General features: G+C 38.0%; 1 protein-coding gene and 1 long non-coding RNA gene across 5 annotated transcripts in view; one reads left to right on the top strand and one right to left on the bottom strand.

The window, feature by feature from the left end:
- Positions 1–23,193, top strand: part of MAST2 (microtubule associated serine/threonine kinase 2) — a 244,291-nt gene that overhangs the window by 54,856 nt on the left and 166,242 nt on the right. The gene's annotated exons all lie outside the window — the stretch shown is intronic.
- The window catches only part of LOC131384115 (uncharacterized), a 39,971-nt gene continuing 37,173 nt past the window's right edge, over positions 20,396–23,193 (bottom strand). Inside the window, exon 5 of the long non-coding RNA XR_009214659.1 lies at positions 20,396–20,541. This is a non-coding gene — a long non-coding RNA (uncharacterized LOC131384115). The remainder of the gene's footprint in view (positions 20,542–23,193) is intronic.

Here is a 23,193-nt window from a genome sequence, read left to right on the forward strand (position 1 = left end):
GTAAACTATCGCAAGGACAAAAAACCAAACACCGCATGTTCTCACTCGTAGGTGGGAATTGAACAATGAGAACTCATGGACACAGGAAGGGGAACATCACACTCCGGGGACTGTTGTGGGGTGGGGGGAGGGGGGAGGGACAGCATTAGGAGATACACCTAATGCTAAATGACGAGTTAATGGATGCAGGAAATCAACATGGCACATGGATACATATGTAACAAACCTGCACATTGTGCACATGTACCCTAAAACCCTAAAGTATAATAAAAAAAAAAAAATTACTTTGCCTGAACAAATTCGGAGCTGAATTTCATCTTGAACTGTTAAGCATTTTTATCATCTCTTTTGTGTTAATTTGTAAAGGATTTAAGATACCTTAAAAATAGTGACGTCTAAATTTTTTTTCTTATCTTGAATTTGTCTTACAAAAATTGTAGACAGCCTTACTTTTTTTTTGTTTTTGTTTTTGAGACAGAGTCTTGCTCTGTCACCCAGGCTGGAGTGCAGTGGTGCAACCTTGGCTCACCGCAGTGTCAACCTCCTAGGGTCAAGTGATTCTCCTGCCTCAGCCTCCTGATAGTTGGGACTACAGGCGTGGGCCACCATGCCTGGCTAATTTTTATTTTTGTTTATTTTTAAACTTTTATTTATTTATTTTTTTGAGACGGAGTTTCATTCTTGCTGCCCAGGCTAGAGTGCAATGACGCAATCTTGGCTCACTGCAACCTCCGACTCCCAGGTTCAAGTGATTCTCCTGCCTCAGTTTCCTGAGTAGCTGGGATTACAGGTGCCTGCCACCATGCCCAGCTAATTTTTTGTATTTTTAGTAGAGATGGTGTTTCACCATGTTGGCCAGGCTGATCCCAAACTCCTGGCCTCAAGTGATCCACCTGCCTCGGCCTCCCAAATTGCTGGGATTATAGGTGTGAGCCACCGTGCCCAGCTTAATTTTTATTTTTAAACTTTTTGTAGATACGGGATTTTACAGTGTTTCCCAGTTTGGTCTCGAACCCCTGGGCTCAAGCAATCCTTCTGCCTCAGACTTCAAACTATCAGGATTACAATTGTGAGCCACTGCACCTGCCAAGCATCTAAATTTTTAAAAGGCATTTAAAATAAAAAAATGTTCTAGATAAATTTGTTGGTTGATTGGTGTGTTAGTCCGTTTTGTGCTGCTATGACAGAATACTTGAAACTGGGTAATTTATAAGGAATCAAGATTGATTTCTTAGAGTTCTTGGGGCTCAGAAGCCCAAGATCAAAGTACCAGCATCTGGTGAGGGCTTTCTTGCTGTTTCTTCACATGGCAGAAAGTGGAAGGGCAATAGAGAAGAAATCCATTCCTGCAAGCCCTTTTTATAGTGACTTTAATCCATTCATGAGAACAGAGCTTTCATGACTTAAACACCTCTCAAAAGGCCAAATCTCCCACCACTGTTGCATTGCAAATTAAATTTCCAGCACATGGATTTTGGGGAACACATTCATACCATAGCAGTTGAGGTTACAGAAAGATCTTACTGAATTTGTTGATGGTTAGAATTCATGGGAGAACGTTTGTGCAAGTTTTTGGTAAGGTGTCATATATGTCAAGGAGAACGGCCTTATTAAACCACCAGTAAAAAGTTATAAGTACAGGTTTTGTTTTTACTCTTGTACAAAAAATGTCAGTGCTAGTCTTTTTGTTTTTTTCCTTTTTCTTTTTTGAAATTGCAGAAATAAATTTTATTTTAATTTTCAGAAGTTAAAAAAAGTTATGATACTTTAAACTGTTAACAAGACTTAGTTGATACCCAGTTAACCTAATACAGCATTAATGTTTTTATTATTTTCTTGAAAAGACTCAAATACACCTGCATTGTGCTCTTTTAAAAACATATTAAGGATACTTGCATTTAACAAGTTTTTTAGGAAGAACATTGTACAACATTCGTGTTTTTCATGATACTGAAAATACTGAATTATATGTCAATTTAATTTATCTCTTAGAAGAAAAAGTACCATAATTAAAATCACTGGTTCTCTAATCTTTAGTTCTCTCTCCACAAATAAAACCTGTCACTTTGCACAATAAGAAAGCAAAAAATAATATACAATTAAAAGGAGCTAAACTGAAATTCCTTATCATCTTTTTCCTTTTTTGAGATGGAGTCTCGCTCTGTTGCCCAGGCTGGAGTGCAGTGGCGCGATCTCAGCTCACTGCAAGCTCCACCTCTCGTGTTCACGCCATTCTCCTGCCTCAGCCTCTGGAGTAGCTGGGACTACAGGCGCCCGCCACCACGCCTGGCTAATTTTTTGTATTTTTAGTGGAGATGGGGTTTCACCGTGTTAGCCAGGATGGTCTGGATCTCCTGACCTCATGATCTGCCCGCCTCAGCCTCCCAAAGTGCTGGGATTACAGGCGTGAGGCACTGTGCCCGGCCCATATTTTCTTTATCTAGTTCACTGTTGATGGGCACCTAGGTTGATCCCATGTCTTTACTATTGTGAATAGTGCTGTGATGAACATGGCGAGTACATGTGTCTTTTTGGCAGAATGATTTGTTTTCTTTTGGATATTTACCCAGTAATAGGATTGCTGGGTTGAATGGTAGTTCAGTTTTAGGCTCTTTGAGAAGTCTCCCAACTACTTTCCAGAGTGCTGAACTAATTTACATTCCTACCAACAGTGTGTACATGTTCCCTTTTATCTGCAGTCTTGCCAGCATCTGTTGTTTTTTGGCTTTTTGATAATAGCCATTCTGACTGGCATAAGATGGCATCTCATTGTGGTTTTGATTTGCATTTCTCAGATGGTTAGTGTGTGGAGCATGTTTTCATGTTTGTTGGCTGCTTGTATGTCTTCTTTTGAGAAGTGCCTGTTCATGTCTTTTGCCCATTTTGTGATGGAGTTGTTTTTTGCTTGTTTAATTTTTTGAGTTCTTTATAGAGTCTAGATATTAGACCTTTGTCAGATGCATAGTTTGCAAACATTTTCTCCCATTCTGTAGGCTGTTAACTCTATTGATTGTTTCTTTTGCTGTGCAGAAACTCTTTAGTCTAATTAGGTCCCACTTGTCAATTTTTGTTTTTGTTGCAATTGCTTTTGAGGACTCAGTCATAAATTATTTCCCAAGGTCAGTGTCTAGAATGGTGTTTCCTAGTTTGTTTGTTTTTTCCCTTAGATTCTTACAGTTTGAGGTCTTACATTTAAATCTTTAATCCATCTTGAGTTAATTTTTGTATGTGGTGAAAGGTAGGGTTCCAGTTTCATTCTTCTGCATGTGGCTAGCCAGCTATCCCAGCACTATTTATTGAATAGAGAGTCCTCTCCCCATTGCTTATTTTTGTTGACTTTGCTAAAGATCAGAAGATTGTAGGTGTGTGGCTTTATTTCTGGGTTCTCTATTCTGTTCTATTGGTCTATGTGTCTGCTTTTGTACCAGTACTGTGCTTTTTTTTTTTTTTTAAACACTGTAGCCTTATAGTATAGTCTGAAGCTGGGTAATGTAATCCCTGCAGCTTTGTTCTTTTTGCTTAGGATTGTTTTGGCTATTTGGGCTCTTTTTTGGTTTCATGTAAATTTTAGAATAGTTCTTTCTAGTTCTGTGAAAAATGATATTGGTAGTTTGATAAGAATTATGCTGAATCTGTAGATTGATTTGGACAGTATGGCTGTTTCAACAGTGTTGATTCTTCTAATCCATGAGCATGAAATTTTTTTCCTTTTGTTTGTGTCACCTGTGATTTCTTTTAGCAGTGTTTGTAGTTCTCCTTGTTGAGATCTTTTACCTTCTTGGTTAGATGTATTCTTAGGTATTTTTTCTTTTTCTATTTTTTGTAGCTATTGTAAATGGGACTGCATTCTTGACTTGGCTCTCAGCTTGAACGTTACTGGTATATAGAATTGCTACTGATTTTTGTACATTGATTTTGTATCTTAAAACTATGAAGCTGTTTATCAGTTCCAGGAGCCTTTGGCGGAGTCTTTAGGGTTTTCCAGGTATAAAATCATATTGTCTGCAAAGAAAGATAGCTGGACTTCTTTGCTATTTGGATGCCTTTTCTTTCTTTCTTTGAGTGATTGCTGTGGCTAGAACTTCCAGTACTCTGTTGAACAGCAGTCAGAAGAGTAGACATCCTTGTCTTGTTCCAGTTCTCAAGAGGAATGTTTCCAGTTTTTCTCGTTCAGCATGATGTTGGCTGTGGATTTGTCATAGGTGGCTTTTATTTATTTTGAGATATGTTTCTTCGATGCCTAGTTTGTTGAGGGTTTTTGTCATGAAGTGATGGTGGATTTTATTGAAAGCTTTTTCTGCATCTATTCATCTCACTTCCTTTTTTCTGCTTGACCTAATAGAAAAAATTTTCAGCCCTACTTGAAATGAATTACCTGAGCTGAGGGACCGAGATTGCTGCTGGCAAATAGAATTAATGGACTGTTTTTTAAAGAGGGCAAAAAGCTCCAAACCGAAACGTTTCTGAGATGTGTTGGGGCATTTTGGGAATAAAGTAACATGCATTTATAGGGAGATAGTAAAATGAAAATATAGGAATTTACTTTTTTGTTCAGTTATTTAGCCTTTAAAAAAATACTTATGGATGCATAGGAAGTTGCAAAAATAGTGCAGAGTACTATGAACCCTTCACCCAGCTTTCACCAGTAGTGTCATCTTATATAGCTATAATACAATATTAAAACCATGAAAATGACATTTGTACAATATCATTAACTAGATTATAGCCCTTATTTGGTCTTTATATATACTTGTGTATGTTTGTGTGTGTATATACAAGTCATGCAATCTTATCCCATGAATAGATTTGTGTAATGGCCACCACCACAATCAACATACAGAACCCTGCTGTCATTACAAAGGAATTCGCTTGGGCTGCCCTTCTATATTTGCACTCCCACCCTGTCTTTATCTTCTTGCAACCACTAATGTGTTCTCCTTCTCTGTGTGAATAATATTTATATTTATATTTCCTTTTGAGACAGGGTCTCACTCTGTCCCCCATGCTGGAGTGCGGTTTTGCAGTCGTGGCCTCCACCTCCCAGGCTCAGGTGATCCTCCCGCCTCAGCCTTCCAAGTAGCTGGGATCACAGGCCCAAGCCACCATGCCTGGCTAATTTTTTTAATTTTTTTTTTTTTTTAAATTTGTAGAGATGGAGTCTTGCTATGTTGCCCAGACTGGTCTCGAACTCCTGGGCTCAAGTGATCCTCCTCCCTCAGCCTTCCAAAGTGTTGGAATTAAAAGGGTGAGCCACTATGCCTGGCCTTTATGTGATTATTATATAAATGGAACCATATGGTATGTAACCTTTTGAGATTTTTTTCAGTAAGTATAATGTTTTTGAGATCCATTTAAATTGTTGCATGTATCCACTCAGTTCTTTCCCTCTTTGTGTGTAGTATTCCATTGTATGGTCACACATCACTGGTTTATTTACTCACATGTTGATGGATTTTATGTTTGTTTTTTGAATCTGCATCACTGGCAATGGATTTTTTTAAAGCTATTAACTTTTTTTTTAAATTAAAAAAATTATTTTTTGTTGAGATGGTATCTCTGTCACCCAGGCTGGAGTGCAGTGGCATGATCTCGGGTCACTGCAACCTCTGTCTCCCGGGTTAAAGTGATTCTCATACCTCATCCTCCCGAGTAGCTGGGATTACAGTCGCCTACCACCATGCTCACTAATTTTTGTATTTTTAGTAGAAACAGGGTTTCACCATGTTGGTCAGGCTGGTGTCGAACTCCTGAGCTCAGGTGATCCACCTGCCTTGGCCTCCCAAAGTGCTGGGATTACAGATGTGAGCCCCATGCCCGAAAACTATAAACTTTTAAAAGTTTTGTATGTATTCTAAATATAAATTCCTTGTTGGATATGTGGTTTGCAAATAACTTTTCCCAGTCTGTTCTTTGTTTTTTTATTCTTTTTAACAGAGTGTTTTGCATGACAAATTTATTAATTTTTAAAAATTATTATTGTTTTTTGAGTCAGAGTCTCTGTCGCCTAGGCCATAGTGCAGTGGCTCGATCTCGGCTCATGGCAACCTCCACCTCCTGGGTTCAAGTGATTGTCCTGCCCAGCCTCCTGAGTAGTTGGGATTACAGGTGTGTACCATCACGCCTGGGTAATTTTTGTATTTTTAGTAGAGACAGGTTTTTGCCATGTTGGCCAGGCTGGTATTGAACTCCTGACCTCAAGTGATCCACCCACCCTGGCCTCCGAAAGTGGTGGGATTACAGGCGTGAGCCACTGTGCCCATCCTAAAATTGTTTTTCTGTTTCTTAAAAGAAAAAATTTTTATACTACCTTTATGTGTACAATCTCTTTTTTTTTCAATCAGCTTTCTTAGGTTGAAAAATATCTTTAATTTTGATGAAGTTCAGATTGTGTTCTTGGTGTCATGTCTAAGAACTTTTCACCTATTCCTAGGTTCTGAAGATTTTCTCCTATGCGTTCTTGTAAAAATTTACAATTTTTTTACATTTAACTCATGATCAATTTTGAAGTAATTTTTGTGTGTAGTGTGAGGTGTTAGGTTAAGCTTATTTTTTTATTTAGCTCATGGATGTCCAGTTGTTCTAGTATAAGTTACTGAAAAGTGTGTCCTTCCTGCATTGAATTGCTTTTCCACTTTTGCCAAAAATCAATTGGACATATTCAGGCCGGGCACGGTGGCTCATGCCTGTAATCTCAGCACTTTGGGAGGCTAAGGTGGGCAGATCACCTGAGGTCAGGGGTTCGAGACCAGCCTGGCCAACATGGCAAAACACTATCTACTAAAAATATAAAAATTAGCCTGGCATGATGGTTCATGCCTGTAATCTCATCTACTCGGGAGACTGAGGCAGGAGAATCACTTGAACCCAGGAGGCAGAGGTTGCAGTGAGCTGAGATCGTACCACTGTACTGCAGCCTGGGTGACAGAGTGACCCTCTGTCTCAAAAAAAAAAAAAAAAAATCAATTGGACATATTTGTGTGGTTTATTTCTGGGTTCTGTTTTCTGTTCAATTCACTTATGGGACTATCCTTCTGCCAGTACCACAATGTTTTGATTACTGCTGCTGTATAGTAAGTCTTAACATTGAGTAGAGTGATTCCTTACACTTACTGTTCTATTTCAAAATGGTTTTAGTGATTTTTTTTTCTTTCTACATAAATTTTAGAATAAGCTTTTTTATATCTACAAAAAGTCTTGCTGGGATTTTGATAGGAATTACATTAAACCTATAAGGAAATATGAGATAAAGGAAAAACTAAACTTTTACCTACTCTCAAACTCACCACAATACAGGACCCTTCTGACACCACATTTATGGGTTTTTTTCCCGTACACCAAACAGCAGACACAAGCTGGGTGTCCTATAATTTAACTCAACTCCTATACTGTATGCCTGGAATAAGCATCAGATCCCATAGGCTAAGGCCCTGTCCCATAAGATTGCCCCTACTTTAGATCCAGTTTCAGTCCTAGCTGGTTTTACCTGTTCTTTTGACTGACCAGCTATAAATTGGATACAAGTGAACCACCAGGTGGAGAAGCACATAGGATGAGGCAGGTGGGAAGGAGTGTGGAGCTTCACCCTCTCCGGGCTCACCGTCCTCCAGGTACCTGCATGTGGTCAGGATCCTGGAAGCTCTCTGAACCCTGTACTTCACTGATTTTCATGGTAGCTTTATCGCATAGGCATGATCCCCTTCCCAGAGGATTGGAGGGTGAGGTGGAAAGTTCCAATTTTCTAATCATGGCTTGGTCTTTCTGGTGCACAGCCCCCATACAGGAGCCCAGTTAACATTCACTTCGTTAGAACAGAAGGCATTTCTATCACCCAACAAATTCTAATGGATTGGGAGCTCTGTGTCAAGAACTAGGATGAAGACCAAAAAATATATATTTTTATTATAAATCACAATATCACAATAAGTTTTGAGGAGAAACGGCTTTTTTTTCTATTTGATTCTTCTGACCCATGAAAATAGTGTGTCTCTCCATTTGCGTAGATTTTTAATTCTTTTCATCAGCATGTTGTAATTTTTAGCATACATATCTTGTATATGTTTTGTTGGATTTCTATCTCTAAGTATTTTATCTTTTTGTATTTTCATGCTCCTTGCCAGGAACAGTCTCAGTCCCTCAGCGCTGGTAATTTATTTCAAGTGGGGTTGAAATTTAAGAGGTCAGATAGAAAAAAGAAATGAGATGAAACTTTTTTTTTTGCAACTTTAAATGATGTTGTATTTTAAATTTTAGTTTTTACATGTTTGTTGCTACTAGTGTATATAAATATGGTTGGTTTTTGTGTGCCAATCTTGTATCCGGTGAGTTTGCTGAACTCATTTAGGAGTTTTTCTTGTAGATTGAGCTTTTCTACATAGGCAATCATGTCATCTTCAAATAGGACAGTTTTATTTTTTCCAATCTATATATTCCTTTTCTATCATTTTCTTACTTTATTGCTCTGGCTAGGATTTAATTAAACACTGAATTTTTATTCTGGTAGTGCTGACTTCAGGAGCCTAATTTGGGACTAGCAAATGCTAGTTTCACTCACCTTATCATTACAGTTTCAGATCTTCAGCTTCTCTTGGACTTCAGAAGTTTAACTTGGATTGATCTTGAATATTGATCTTGAATATGCTGAAGCCAGGAAAAGCTCTGTGTCCTGAATGTGTACACAGTGCAATATAATTTTTATTTATTTGCCTCCCTTGAGTGTGAGCTTCTTGAAGAAGACAGTTCTGAAGATACAGGGCTTGGTACATAGCAAACTTGTAATTAATGTTTGAGGCCAGGCATGGGTGGCTTACATCTGTAATCCAATGCTTTGGGAGGCTGAGGTGGGAGGATTGCTTGAGGCCAGGAGTTCAAGACCAGCCTGGGCAACCTAGCAATATCCCGTATCTAAAAATAATAATAGTTATAATTGTTTGTTGAGCAAATATTTAAATGAATAAATGGAACTAATATGTGGCTTCTTCTCATATAAGAAGTCTAGGGAAAACCTTTTCAGACAAGGTATACTGTAATTTAGGTTGAAATGACAAATGTGAGACTATTTGCAGTCACACACGCAGTTGCACATGTGATTTTGACATCAAACATTTTTGTTTATTTTTGTTTACTTGCATGCCTTGTAAGTTTCATGTTTTACTAACAAGACACTTTATTCTTTGAGTGTTGCATGTCGTTTGGTTTGGTTTGCTTCTGTATGTTAATGTCTTTTGAAAAGATACCATTATCTAATTGGTTTTAAGTTAGGAGAATTCTAAATTACAGGGCACAGTAAAATAAATGGGCAGTTATACCGAGGAAGAGCAAAACAAACAAAAAAGAATCATGGAACCATGTTTTGTATATAAGTGGGGAGAAGTTATCCTTTAGATCTGTTTTTTTTTTTATGTGAGTATGCTTGAATGTATATGTCATGAGGGTAGTGGTCTGGGCTGTGCTGGGGAGGAGATGTGCATCATATGTAGGGAGTAGACTTAAGTTAGTTATTTTTAAATAATACTTTAGCAAGGGAATTAGTACTTGTTTAAGTGTTCATATTGCCTTAATATTAGCATAGTTTTTTCATCAATATGTTCCATATCTCAAACATCAAATTTGCATGAAAAAATTCTCCCAAACCCCTAATCCTTCCCTGTTTTATTATTCTTCATTGCATTTATTATCTTCTAACATACTGTGTATTTTATGTATTCATTTTTTGTTTAATGCCTGTCTACATCCACTTGAATGTAAGCTTTAAAAGGTCAGAGATTTTTATCTATTTCTATTAACAGTTGTATATCTAGGCCCATGATTTCATCTGGTACATAGAGAATACTTAATTTGTAAATCAATGAAAGGAGGATTACTTTGAAAAGAGTGATTTCTAGGAGATTGGAATGAGGAATCTTAATCATAAGCCTATGTAAATGATAAAATATGATCCCTATGGGATAGCAGGAAAGTCATTGTCGTTTTACCCTGAGGAGCATATTTGTCCTCTATAAAAAGGCCTTTCTATTTGGAAGGAATTTTACTTGATTGATTAACTCTCTGTTTAAGCAACAAACGAAAAAGAATCCTTTGTTGAGAAGCTACCACAGACTGTAAAGGTCCAGGTTCTGTGCTTTGTGCTGGATGGGGCACCACTGTGATGGGCCTGATGAGTCTCTGAGACTGCTGCAGGACTTGGATTTTGTAACTAAAGTTAGTTTTTTTTTTTTTTTTTTATACTTTAAGTTCTAGGGTACATGTGCACAATGTGCAGGTTTGTTACATATCTGTACGTGCGCCATGTTGGTGTGCTGCACCCATTAACTTGTCATTTACATTAGGTATATCTTCTAATGCTATCCCTCCCCCCTCCCCCAACCCCATGACAGGCCCAGGTGTGTGATGTTCCCCTTCCTGTGTCCAAGTGTTCTCATTGTTCATTTCCTACCTATGAGTGAGAACATGCGGTGTTTTTTTTGTTTTTTTTTTTTGTCCTTGCGATAGTTTGCTGAGAATGATGGTTTCCAGCTTCATCCATGTCCCTACAAAGGACATGAACATATCCTTTTTTATGGCTGCATAGTATTCTATGGTGTATATGTGCCACATTTTCTTAATTTAGTCTATCATTGATGGACATTTCGGTTGGTTCCAAGTCTTTGCTATTGTGAATAGTGCCGCAATAAACATGCGTGTGCATGTGTCTTTATAGCAGCATGATTTATAATCCTTTGGGTATATACCCAGTAATGGGATTACTGGGTCAAATGGTATTTCTAGTTCTAGATCCTTGAGGAATCGCCACACTGTCTTCCACAATGGTTGAACTAGTTTACAGTCCCACCAACAGTATAAAAGTGTTCCTGTTTCTCCACATTCTCTCCAGCACCTGTTGTTTCCTGACTTTTTAATGATCACCATTCTAATTGGTGTGAGATGATATCTCATTGTGGTTTTGGTTTGCATTTCTCTGATGGCCAGTGATGATGAGCATTTTTTCATGTGTCTGTTGGCTGCATAATTATGTCTTCTTTTGAGAAGTGTCTGTTCATATCCTTCGCCCACTTTGTGATGGGGTTGTTTGTTTTTTTCTTGTAAATTTGTTTGAGTTCTTTGTAGATTCTGGATATTAGCCCTTCGTCAGATGACTAGATTGCAAAAATTTTCTCCCATTCTGTAGGTTGCCAGTTCACACTGATGGTGGTTTCTTTTGCTGTGCAGAAGCTCTTTAGTTTAATTAGATCCCATTTGTCAATTTTGGCTTTTGTTGCCATTGCTTTTGGTGTTTTAGACATGAAGTCCTTGCCCATGCCTATGTCCTGAATGGTATTGCCTAGGTTTTCTTCTAGGGTTTTTATGGTTTTAGGTCTAACATGTAAGTCTTTAATCCATCTTGAATTAATTTTTGTATAAGGTGTAAGGAAGGGATCCAGTTTCAGCTTTCTACATATGGCTAGCCAGTTTTCCCAGCACCATTTGTTAAAATAGGAAATCTTTTCCCCATTTCTTGTTTTTGTCAGGTTTGTCAAAGATCAAATGGTTGTAGATGTGTGATATTATTTCTGAGGGCTCTGTTCTGTTCCATTGGTCTATATTTCTGTTTTGGTACCAGTACCATGCTGTTTTGGTACCAGTACCATGCTGTTTTGGTTACTATAGCCTCATAGTATAGTTTGAAGTCAGGTAGCATGATGCCTCCAGCTTTGTTCTTTTGGCTTAGCATTGACTTGGCAATGCGGGCCCTTTTTTGGTTCCATATGAACTTTAAGGTAGTTTTTTCCAATTCTGTGAAGAAAGTCATTGGTATCTCGGCTCACTGCAACCTCCGCCTCCTGGGTTCAAGTGATTCACCTGTCTCAGCCTCGTGAGTAGCTGGGACTACAGGCACGCACCATCATCCCCGGCTAATTGTTGTATTTTTAGTAGAGATGTGGTTTCACCATGTTGGCCAGGCTAGTCTCGAACTCCTGGCCTTAAGTGATCCGCCAGCCTCTGCTTCCCAAAGTGCTGGGATTACAAGCATGAGCCACTCCACCCGGCCCTTGAGCTGGGTTTTGAAGAATGAATAGGAGTTTACTAGGTAAGAGCTGAAGTAGGGAATCTCTCCAGTAGGTGGGGACATGTGCCAAGGCATGAAGCAGTGAAACAAAGTGGTGCGTGCAAGAGAAGTACTCATAGTTTGATGTGGCCAGACACAACGTGAGAGGGAGAAAATCAAGATGAGCTGATCAGGGAGGCCTAAAGTTAGTTTTTTCATTGTGCTTATCTTGGCTTGCTTACCATGTAAAGAACCTTACAGCTTTCCACATGGGGTTAGTTATATTTTATTCACTTACTGATAAATAAAAGGATAATTTATGTTGAGGAAATGTTTAGATGCAGCCTATTCTGAGAATTTATGTATTTACTTTTATTTCTGCAAGGTGTTTGACTTTTTATCTAGTCATTGGCTGATAGTCCTCTCAATACTAATAACATAGTAGAGAAGATGATGAAAATGTTTTATTCATCTGTTCTTGGACAAGAAACCCTGCTCTTTCTGTTCTTTTTAGTTGAAGCTGAATAAAGCTGAATGTTCTAGTCGGAAGCATGGGTTCAAGTTTCTACTACACTGTTTCTCAGCAGGTTATGTCTCCTTCTTGGGTCTTAATTTCTCCAGTTGTAAAATAGGGGATTTGAGGTAAATTAGCATATCCACTTTGATAAAAATTTATCTGGTCTGGGTGGGGTGGCTCATGCCTGTAATCCTGAGGTGGCGGGATGCTGAGATGGGCAGATTACTTGAGGCCAGGAATTTGTGACAAGCGTGGCCAACATGGTAAACTCCCGTCTCTACTAAAAAAAAAAACACACACACACACACAAATTAGCAAGGAGTGGTGGCGGGCACCTGTAATCCCAGCTACTCAGGAGGCTGAGGCAGGAGAATCACTTGAACCTGGGAGGCGGAGGTTGGAATGAGCCAAGATCATGCCACTGCACTCCACCCTGGGTGACAGAATGAGAATCTCTCTCAAAAAAAAAAAATTTTATGTGAAGCAAGAATCAATACATATATGACCCATTAGGATAATTTTTCTTGGCAGTCCTTCCCTTCCTGGCTGCTGTTTACCAACTTAATTATTATTCTTGTTTCATGTTAGATTCTATAATCAAGTATACATCTTACTACTCTTGGCGGGGCACAGTGGCTAATGCCTGTAATCCCAGCACTTTGGGAGGCCAAGGCAGGTGGATCACGTGAGGTCAGAAGTTTGAGGCCAGCCTGGCCAACATGGTGAAACCCCAGCTCTACTAAAAATACAAAAATTAGCCAAGTTTAATGGAGGGTACCTGTAATCGCAGCTACTCAGGAGGCTGAGGCAGGAGAATCACTTGAACCTGGGAGGCAGAGGTTGTGGTGAGCCGAGATCATGTCATTGCACTCCAGCCTGGTCAACGAGCGAAACTCCGTCTCCAAAAAAAAAAAAATCTTACTACTCTTCTCAACTCCTGCTATTATCTTTGTTATTTTCAGCAACCATGTAGATGGATCCATCCAGTAATATCCTGGCATAGTTGTTTGACCTTATTATCATTTCTAGTCCACTTAGCTCTCTGCCTTGTCGTACCTCTGAAATTTTCCTTCACTAAAATCATAACTCTAGGTAACCTCCTCACTACAACCTGATAAATTTTTTAGCTTCCTCATTTAATTATTCTTAAAGTATACCAGTTCTCAGACTTACCAGCACCTCAGTTAAATCTTTTCTTCCTGTCTTTTCATCTTTACTTTCCTCCTCTTTTAGGTTAGATTCCATTGTTACTCTCTCTATTCCATGTCATAAATTGTTGCCCCATTTTTTGGTCAATTTATCTGGTAAAGCTGTCTTGTAAAACTTTGCCTTTGCATTACTGTAGTCTACTGAAGAAAGCCACACAACGGAGCAGATGGGTGGACCTGTAAAATGATGATAAATGATGTAGGTTGGTCCTTAACGCTGCTTACCAATTCTACTTCTTGTTCAGCATATTTTCTTGTTCTCTATATTATCTCAATTTTTTTTTTTTTTTTTTTTGCTCATCTCAAATTTGGAATCTCCTTGCTCTGCTGATTTCCTTTTTATTTCATGGAGAGAATAGCTATAATGTGGAAGCTTCTTTAGCTTCTTTACCACTAAAGTTACAAATATTTTGTTACCTGTACCTGCTTTTTCCTTTTCATCTGTTGTGGTGGAAGAAATATTCCTTCTTCTATCACTGTTTATGCTGTCAATCCCCTCCCTTCCTTTTCAAGAATAACTTTTTTTTGGAGAACTTTGGCTGCAGAGAGTATGGAGAGTTAAATGGAAGCTAGAAGAGTTGTCTCGATTCACCATCTTTATTTCCTCATCTCCTACTCACTGGAGTTGAGCTTTTGCTCCTACCACTCCTCCACTCCTGAAACCGTTCCTACAAACAGTACCAGTTGACTTCAAGTCGGTTAAATTGGATGGCATTCTTTAATGATGGGCCTCCAGGCAGCATTTGTTCAGCAGTCCCTGACTATCTTTTCTTGGCTTCTTTAATAGCATTTGCAGTCTTGATTTCCTTCCACCTCTCTGGTTACTCTTCTTCTGTTTCCTACAGTTTAATCAGTTACTACAAATATTACTGTAACATTAAACAAATAAAGGTTTATTATCTTACAGAGAAGAATGCAAAATTTGTATAATTTTGAGAACCAAACAGGCTTTAAGGAAACCAGGTTGTGGCAGGAAATTTTGAGCAGGTTACACACTACTCTGTGAGAGATACTGAAAAAAGTTGTGAATCATTCATACATGTTTCATAAATGATTCTTTTCAACAACCTTATAAGGTAGATGGTTGTATTCTTGTTATCCACAAAGGATTTGAGGTGGGGAAAGATGGGATATGTTCAGGAAACAGTGCCTTGTTCTTTCCAATTGGAAGGCTAAGTTACAATAAGGTACTACCGAAGATAAAATCTGTTGTTTCCATGTTATGGGCTGCCTTGAATGCCAAGGGGAGAAGTTTTTTACTTAATTTTTTAGATAGTGAGGACTGGTTGAAGCTTTTTTTTTTTTTTAACCTTGAGTTGCTGGAGTGCAGTGGCACGATCTCAGCTCTGCAACCTCCGCCTCTTGGGTTTGAATGATTTTCCTGCCTCAGCCTCCCAAGTAGTTGGGATTACAGGCGCCTGCCACCATGCCTGGCTAATTTTTGTATTTTTAGTAGAAACGGGGTTTCGCCTTGTTGGCCAGGCTGGTCTTGAACTCCTGACCTCAGATGATCCACCTGCCTCGGCCTCCCAAAGTGCTGGGTGAGCCACTGCACCTGGTCAGGTTGAAGATTTTTAAGCTGTGTACAACGTTTTGGGAAAGGAAACCTGTCTTGGCCAAAGGTTGATAATCCCATAACGTTAGTTTTAGTGACCAAATGGCACTTCCACCTGAAGCCTTTCTGTAGGCTTTCCACTATAATGAATTGAGCCTTCTTTGACACTCGCATAGCACTTTGTCATACCTTTGATGTAGCACACTTCTCATGTGTCATAATTACTTGTTTGTATTTGGCTTCCCCATTGGATTTTAGCTCTTCTAGAATAGGATTATTAGTTTATGGGTAATGTTGATTTTGGTAATCTTTCCTCATCCCTATCTCAGTGGTTGGCATAATAAGTGGTTCTTGAATTAGTAAATGAATAAAGAGTTTGAATTTTGAATCTTTTGTCTGAATAGCTTCTCAGAATGCATCTTTTTTAAATTTTTACTGATTACAGGCTTGAATAAATTAGAAGCCACTCCTACTTCCTCTCTGCTGATACATATGTTTTAGCTAGTTAAACCTATTTTGATAGAGGAGTTCTATGACTTTAAAGGCCTGTGACTTTGCAGACACTCATACAGTGTACAGCATACCCTATGCAAATCAGCTGTCTGTTCAGGTCTTGTGTTTGTTTTCCCCATAGACATAATCCAGCCGTTAGTTGTTCAAAGCAGCAGATGGGAGAAGGAATCCGTGGAGATGTGGATTTATTAGCTCTCACAATGAAAGACCACACTGGTTGTGCTAAGGATTAGAAGATTTCTGCCGAATGAAAGGGACATGGATCCTGTTTTTTGTGCTATTTTCAGCAGTGTGGCAATTTCTTGTGACTATAATCAGTTGTAAAAAGACCAGAAAAAGATCTTGTAAATAGACTTTCCTTCAAGCCCTAGACTGTTGCTTGCAGCTGTCATAATTATAGGAGGGGCTAGAGGGACTGCTTTTCTTCCTTTTTGGGTGCAGACTGAATCTGGCCTTTTGTTATTGCTATATTTACACCTTAGGTAGTATAACTGGCTGATTGTGTGCTTTATACATACCTTTATCTGTCAAATTAGGAAATTTGGATTCATATCTCCTGAATTTTGTTGGAGAGTAATTATTGTAGCATGTCTTATAGTTTGGAAAAAATGATTGAATTTAATGTGTTAAACCCACTTCCTAAAAATATAATGCTGCCTTCACTAACAATTTTGTGTGTGTGACTTATTAGAAAGATCAGCAACTAGCAACTTTCCTTTGTGTTTACTAAGATTCTGACAATTACCATAAAGTTGGAAAGTTTAAACTTTGCTTATGGAGTGTTTAAGGGACAGAATCATATCACGAGAACAATCTTTCACTCTTAAAATCTAAAAGATTATGTATTTTGAGCGATGAATTAAGAAACAGAAGCATCTTTAAACTTGGCTGAAGTTCTACTTTAAAAATGGCAGCCAGTAACCAAAGAAACAATTCTTGAGATCATTAAAGCTTGGATAAAATGAGACTTTTTCATGCTGTGCCCTTTTAGAAGTCTGGGGGAATGGGGAGTGTTTCCTGTGACAGCACTGTAAGCGATGAATAGCTGAATGAATTTGTCCATGCTCAGAACTTACAACACGTGGACTAGCCCCCTCCCGCACATAAAAGAGCAGGGAAACCGACCTTAGCAATGATCTAGCTCCTGAAGAAAGAGGCTTTCGTTACTGTCCAAGAAGTGAAGACCAGTGAGTCTAGCGATAAAGAAACAAAAGAGCCCCTGACAGTATCGAAAGAATCTGACATTTGCTTTGTCTGTACAAAGGATGAAAGGAATTTTGCCGACTTAGTCAAAACAATAACTGGTTTTATATCATTTTGAGTCTAAAATACAGGCATCAGAATCGTATGTTTTTCTTTGTATTTCTGAAGAATTGTCATCTTTTTAAAAACGTATGTGGAGTGGTTTTGTTTCTGGAAAGGAAAACGTGACATGGATTTTATAAGCTTAGTAGCTGTAGGTGGAGACTCTTGTTTTGTTTGCTAAACCTTTTTAATAAGCAGCAAAGTCAGGATATCAAAGATTGGAATTTTTCCCCCGGAACCTTTTGTTCTTTTCTGAGTACTTCAGATAATTTCAACCAAAGGGGTATGCATGGAAAATGAAAACAAATATGAAGTCTTTCCGCTATTTGGCAGTGCTTCAGATGAGATGTATCTGTACTCCTGTGAAGAAAGACGTGATTCTGCTATGAGGCAGTGATTGTATACTTATGCTGGACGGAGGGAGAACTGGTTTAGTGGAACAGTGGGTTAGTGGTGTGCTGAAAGGATTGTTTGCCTCTTTATCCAGCAGTAAGTGGGTACTAGTAGTTGACTGACTGGGGAGTGGCTTTTTTTTGTCTGATATCTATTATGGATGATTCCAGTATTCTGAGAAGGAGAGGGTTACAGGTGAGTAAAAGAAAACCTTTTTCACTGATCTCCTTCCTTTTAATGTGTCTTGTAAATGTACTGAACAGATTGTTATAATTTATTTAATTCATTTGAGGTAGGAGGCAGGGTGGAATGCAGCTAAGTTCCTCTTTATTCTTTGATGTATAGTTACAATTAGAGAACTTATCTAAAATCTTGCTATTTTGATAGAAAAATGCTGCTTGGGCTTATTTACACTATTTAGCGAGTAGAGCAACTAAATCAGACCTGTATGGGATACAAGCCTAATTTAGGACATTAGACGTTACTGCTGACGGATTGTTTACGGTGAACATATTCTGTTCCTGACCACCATGCCTGGGCTGCCCCCCATTAAGTCACATGTATGGTAGTATATGCTTGATTCTATACATAGTTTTAAGAACTTTTCTAAATTATCACTTTGCATATATACATTCCATCCACTTATCTATTGTCTGTCTGTCTTGTCTGTCCATCCATCCGTCTGTCTACCTGTCTACCTACCTACCTACCTACCTACCATCTTTTCCTTCTTAAATCATAGGTAGTTTGTTAGATGAAGAGGTATGTAAGATATAACAGTGAGTGAAAATAGACTGATAGGCAACCTTCAACTGAGTTTTAATGAATATCCTTAGCATTAAAAGAATACATGTCAAATTTGATGATTATTTTTTTCATGCTTTGTATGTAGATTATCTCATCTTAGTCTTGTTAGCAAAGAGCAAGCCAGCTTCTAGTCTATCACTGAATGTTTTTGAGAATTGACATAATGAAGATTCTAGTGTAAATCACTGAGCTAATCAATCAGCCTGTGACGGTCTAGTCATGAAATGCAGCTATTTCTGTTGTTTTCATTTTGTTTATTTGACATTATTTATAATGCACTTTTTTTGTACAAAATACCTAAGGATTTTAAAGTTATCATGAATTAACATTATTTTAGTTTCTTTAAAGTTCTCAGATAGAAAATGTATAGGATTAGTAAACTTAAAATATAAATTTAAACAAATTGTATTGTTTCTAGTTATTATACGTACTTCTTATTGATGGTGCTGTAAACATTCAGAGCCCGTAGGGAGCACCCACTGAATCTTTAGCAGTTGTCCAGTATGACCTGGGCTTTAAAAGTCAATAACATAAACTCCAGTGCCTTATACTAATTTCTCCTGTTAGCACAGTTGATTCGATGAGATTTGTCACTTGATTTCTTGGGGTTATTTTGAGTAGTATTTATATAGTACTGTACTCAGATGACCTCTCATAAGTAGTGATGTATGTTCAAGCAGCTGCTAATTAAAAATGGCTGGCTCTGTAAGCCCATTTAGTTGCACTGCTTATTTATATCTTTATTTCTCTTTAGTTGCTAGGATTCAGAAAGGGAATCCTATTTGTTGAACGGGAAATATTTCCTGTTTTGTGTTAAATCATTCATTTTCTCCCTGATGCCTGAGTCAGTCTCTAGTATTTGCTACCTTGTTTACTGATACCCTTCCTCTCGAGTCTTTGTTTCTATCTAGGAGGAGTTCTAAACTGCCAGATTATATAGCACTGGAAGATCTTTTCCTAAAGCCTTATACTTATAAAAAAATTTTCCCCTATTTTGTCTACTTTTTTGTTTGAGATGGAGTCTCACTCTGTCACCCAGGCTGGAGTGTGCAGTGGCGTGATCTTGGCTTATTGCAGCCTCCGCCTCCCAGGTTCAAGTGATTCTCCTGCCTCTGCCTCCCAAGTCGAGTAGCTGGGGGATTACAGGCATGCACCACCACACCTGGCTAATTTTTTTATTTTTAGTAGAGACGGTGTTTCACCATGTTGGCCAGCCAGGCCTCAAACTCCTGACCTCAGGTGATCCACCCGCCTCAGCCTCCCAATTGCTGGGATTACAGATGTGAGCCACCGCACCCAGCCTATTTTGCCTATTTAAAAAAATAAACTTTCAGGTTCATTCTCTGGAAGATTGCTTTGGAACATTCCAAAACAGAGCTAATGCTTGAAAAGCAGCAGTTTAGATTATTTGTTTTAAATAGTTACATATAATATAAAGATTTAAAGGTAAGTTTTATTAATAGATTTATATAAATAAACACACAAAGGTAAAATGTGCCTGGTGGTACAGGTAATCTACTGGGTAACCTCAGATTTGAAGGTGAAAATCCAAATAAATGTTTGGCTTCGCTAATTGCTTTCTGGTGAAATAGATTTCCTAAAACTTTTCCAGAAGATCAGCTAAGACACAGCCTACTTTGATACCTCCAGGTTTCTCTGCAGAGTTTCTTGGGAGGTAGCAGAATAGTAAATAGTACATTTAGAAGTTCCATGAGAGCAAAGACCTTGTCTATTTTGTTCAAATTACAGTTCTGTCATGTTCTAGTCATATAACCACCGCCAAATTTCATTTCATTTCTGTACTCCACTGGTATATTGAGAGTAGACAGTGGAGGCAAGGGCTGCAGCAAAAAGACCAATTATGAGGCTGTTGTGGTCAAAAAAAGCAAGAAATAATAACAGATTGGAGGGGTGACAGCAGTGGACGATGTGGAGGACTTTCTTATTGGCCATTTTTACAGATATGTGAAGCTCAGTAGCTTCCTCAAGGACAGACAAGTAGGTGTATGGCCAGGCTAGGTGTATAGGTTAGGGTACTCTCAACTACAAGTAACAGAAATTTTGACTCTGAGTGGTTTAAATGTTAGGTAAATGTATTGACGCACAACAATGAAGTCCAGAGGTTGGATGTGTTTCAGAGTTGGGTAATCTGGTGTCTTTGCTCAGCTTCATTGCTCTTTTGTCTTCCTCTGTGTTTTGGCCTCTTTCTCAAGCTTGCTTCCTATGTGTTAGAAAAAGAACTGTAGTGGTTTCAGTCTGCACAGTCACACACTACAACATCCGTACATCTTAATGGTAAAAGGACATCTGGGAGATTATTTGTGAGCATCTTTTCTTTACACTAGAGGAGCCTCTGTCGGTGTAGGAATTGACACTGTTTTGCTTGAAAAGCTGTTCAAGTTGGGTCTTTTTTGTGGTAAAAATTGGCTTTCATCTTACATCTACTTTTGAAGCATCTACACATGGAGAGACATTTGAGACTGAAGTTCCTTGTGAATTGAAGGAGGTGCTTTTATATTTGCCCTGTTTCCCAATCAACTTTATGGGGGATGATTTTAACTTTGAAAGGTCAGGGACTAGCCACCATAAGCAAATTTTTGTAATCAACTCTCTTAGTGCCATAATTTCCACATTATTTGCCCATAAGGCAGATATAGTAATCAGTCTTCATTGTTTAGACAGTGCAGTTTCCCAGGTTCTGGATTGAAAATATTTATTGTGCTGATAGAATTGTTGCCTTCAGGCAAAAACTAAATTGTATAGTATTTTTATGCGCCCCCCAACCCCCCCGCTTGCTTTTTGCCTTTGCTTTTCAAAAACGAGAGTACTTAGAGTGTCATCGTTTACGGGTACTTAATTATTTTGGAGGATATATGACAACATAATGCATACTGGGAAGCATTATTATTAAGAAAACCTTCTTGGGAGTTTTTTTATTTTGCAAATTATGACTGTCATAAATTATGGTCATCTTACAAAATGTGATTCAGCTAATTTTTAGTCCTTAAGAACAAAATCTTCAAGAACCAGGTAGATTTCAAACATTCAATTTCTTCTTGAAATTTCATTTTAAAAAGGCTGATGACATGGATAAAAATGTAACCTAATTATTTGCTTCTGTTGTTCTACATTTCCTTGTTCTTTTCTGTGGAAAGCTCGATAAAGGAAAAATTTCAGTTTGCACTCTTCAGTTTTTAGTACCACTAAGATATTTTCATCAAGTCAGTAAATTAGATGGCTTTGAAGGTTAAGGAATTTATCTCTCTTGTCCCTCTTTTTTGCCCTGACTCATATATTCCTATTCTATGTTGCAGCTACACCAGTCTTGTACATTTGTTTGTTTGCTTTCATAGTCATTTTTTCTAACATTCCCCCCGTTCCTGAGTGATTTTATCCTCCTTTTCTACCTATCAACCTTCTGATAATCCGCATGCAGTTAAGACCTGAGTACCTAATTTTCAAATATTATAGTCATTATGAGTAACTCCAGTATCTTTGTAGACAAGGATAATCAGTCCAGCCTCAGATCTTTAGAGTTCCTTGGCTATCTGGAGTCTATGTTAACAATACATTCCTGTAGACTCCATGTATTCTGTAGAGGGAATTGTTTGATTCAGAAATCTTACAGTGATTTACAGTTACATCCTTGATCACCTCTGAATTAAATTCTGGTGTTCTCTGTGTAAATCTAGATTACAAATTGGTGGTCTGGTGACTATTTCTTGTAGATATATTTTATTTAGCCACCTTTGGAGATTTAAAGAAAAATCAACCAACATAGTCTCTATCAGTCCCGTTTTGTTTTATCCTTTGCTGCTTTATATATTTACTGAATTTCATCTATTCTAAGGCGCACATCTTTTTACTTTATAACAGCTTTGAAATAGCGGTGTTACTCTTGATGGTGTGTTATACTTTAATTGGCCAGGCTTATTTCTGTTTTGCATTCTTAAAAATGTTTCTTACTGTTACAAAAAATAACAGTATCTTTTGCAGTTGATAGTTTTGCAGATTTGATGAAGTACAGTATATTTATTACCTTACTGGCTCTATTAAAGCATTTGAGTTTGCACCATTTATGTCTCAATGTAAAGACCTCTACCTTTTTTTAGCTCTCTCCCTTTCCTTTTTCTAAAGTCTTGAAGATCTCTGTTCCTGTGATTCTTTTGTTTGTTTGTTTTTGAGACAGAGTTTTGCTCTTGTCACCCAGGCTGGAGTGCAGTGGTGCAATCTTGGCTCACTGCAACCTCTGCCTCCTGGGTTCGAGCAATTCTCCAGCCTCAGCCTCCTGAGTAGTTGGGATCACAGGTTCCTGCCACCACGCCTGGTTAATTTTTGTATTTTTAGTAGAGACGGGCTTTTGCCATGTTGGCCAGGCTAGTCTCAAATTCCTGACCTGAGGCGATCTGCCCACCTTGGCCTCCCAAAGTGCTGGGATTACAGGCATGAGCCACCGCACCCAGTTTTTGATTCTTTTTATACCTGTTTGACATGCCTTTCTATATCATCTGATATTGTTTTATTTTTTCTCAATTTATTTGAGGTGTATAACATTTGTGAATTATTTATTGTATAACCACTTTCACATTTTGTGGGTAAACCCAACTCGGGAATAATGTATGATTCAGTTTTTTAAAATGCTCATGTATATAATGTAAGTTTCCTACTTTTCATCTTGAGGTAGTTTTGGTAAGGTATATATTTTTAAGAGTTTGTCCATTTTGTTTGTTTTGTTATTTATTGAGATCAATTTGTTTATATATATATATATATATAATTTTTTTTCTTTTAAACCTTTGCTGATTTGTTCTTCTATTTCTCTTTGTATTTCTAATGTCAGGTATTAAGACTTTTTTTCATGATCAAATATCAG

Source organism: Hylobates moloch, unplaced genomic scaffold, assembly GCF_009828535.3.
Source record: "Hylobates moloch isolate HMO894 unplaced genomic scaffold, HMol_V3 SCAFFOLD_8, whole genome shotgun sequence".
NCBI lineage: Eukaryota > Metazoa > Chordata > Mammalia > Primates > Hylobatidae > Hylobates > Hylobates moloch.